The sequence below is a fragment of the Rana temporaria genome, chromosome 6 (assembly GCF_905171775.1).
Source record: "Rana temporaria chromosome 6, aRanTem1.1, whole genome shotgun sequence".
In the NCBI taxonomy this organism is placed as follows: domain Eukaryota; kingdom Metazoa; phylum Chordata; class Amphibia; order Anura; family Ranidae; genus Rana; species Rana temporaria.
In genome coordinates this window covers 128,718,406-128,720,009 of record NC_053494.1, presented here as the reverse complement: position 1 = coordinate 128,720,009, position 1,604 = coordinate 128,718,406, and positions in this window count along the sequence as shown.

The following is a 1,604-nucleotide window of genomic DNA, read 5'->3' as shown; positions in this document are numbered from 1 at the left end:
CCAACGTATATCGGCGTTAGGCGGTCCTTAAGTGGTTAACATGCCATTTTTTGTGATACAGCACTGCGTTACTTTAACTGACAATTGCGCTGTCGTGCAATGATGATGTACCCAAATAAAATGTATGTCCTTTTTTCTCACAATTAGAGCTTTCTTTTGATGATATTTGATCACCTAGGCGTTTTCTTTTTTTTTTGCGCTATAAACAAAAAAAGAACAACATTTTGAGAAAAAAGTTATGATAATTTACTTTCTGCTATAAAACATATTGAAAAAAGTAATGTAAAAAATCGAATTTCTTGATTTATTTAAGCCAATATGTATTCTGCTACATAATTTTTGGTAAAAAAAAATCCCAATAAGTTAAAAATATGCACTGTCACTGTACAAATTATATTGGCTGGGAAGGGGTTAAACATTAGGGGTGATCAAAGGGTTAACTCTGTGCCTAGCCAGTGCTTGTGTACTGTGTGCCTAGCTAGTGTGTTTGTGTAGTGTGGGAGGTGCTTTTAGTAGGGGAAGGCATGGAACCATGTCCCCGCTCTGCAGGAAGACAGAATCCATGCCTTCCCTACTGACAGAACAGTGACCTGCCTTGTTTACATACATTTGTGCTGAATAATCTGCAGGTGACAGTAGACATTGAGTCCATGGTACCCGCAGATCAGCTCCCGCTGTGTATGATCACAGCAAAAGCAGGGCGCATGTGTGCCCCTGACCCGGAGGTGTCAGATCACGTACTAAGTAGCTAGTATGGAAGTCTTTCTATCTGAAAATCTCAGAAGTATCAATTTTGCTGTAAGATTGCAAGAAAGATATATCTGATGATTATAGTCACAGCTCTTCAGCAGTAGTACTTCTAATATAGATTCCCTGACTGATTTTAGCACGTTCACTGCTTTATAAATATAAACTCATTATAGTCATGTTCAGGCGTATGTGCATACTCTGCTCTGCAGTTTTTTACAGCATAGTACCAGTATGTTACAGGTTTACTTTAATGTCAATGGCTCACAGGGCCGCCATCAGGAATTATGGGGCCCCTTACACAGCTTCAGGCATGGGCCCCCTGAAGCAGAGAACCGGGGGGGGGGTTGCCGCGAATTGAGAAGCGGGGGGGCCCTTTACAAAAAAAAGAAGGAATAAAGAAAAGGGGGGTAGCCATATATAAAAATATATTAAAAAAATTATTATTTTTTTATAAAAAATAAATAAATAAAAGTTTTTTTTTTTTTTTTAAAGGGGGTTGCCATCCGGGCCCCTGGGGACCTCCGGGCCCCTTACAGGTGTACTGCCTGTATCCCCCTGATGGCGGCCCTGATGGCTCATGTGATTAGCATTAAAGAAAGATGGCATATACAACAAATATTTTCAGTTACATTGACATTCTTGCTTAAAAAATTCCAGATCTACATTGTTACTAATGGTTAATATTCATTGGAGTTCTCCGGAATGGCCGATATATTTATTATTTATCAGTATCTGGTAAATACTATAAATGGTTGACAGAAATATGAGTGTTTGGTTGAAACAAATAAGAATGTATGATTGTGTAACTGTCAAGCACTGGTAAGCCCTGTCAGGTATGCTGTACAAAGCCTGAT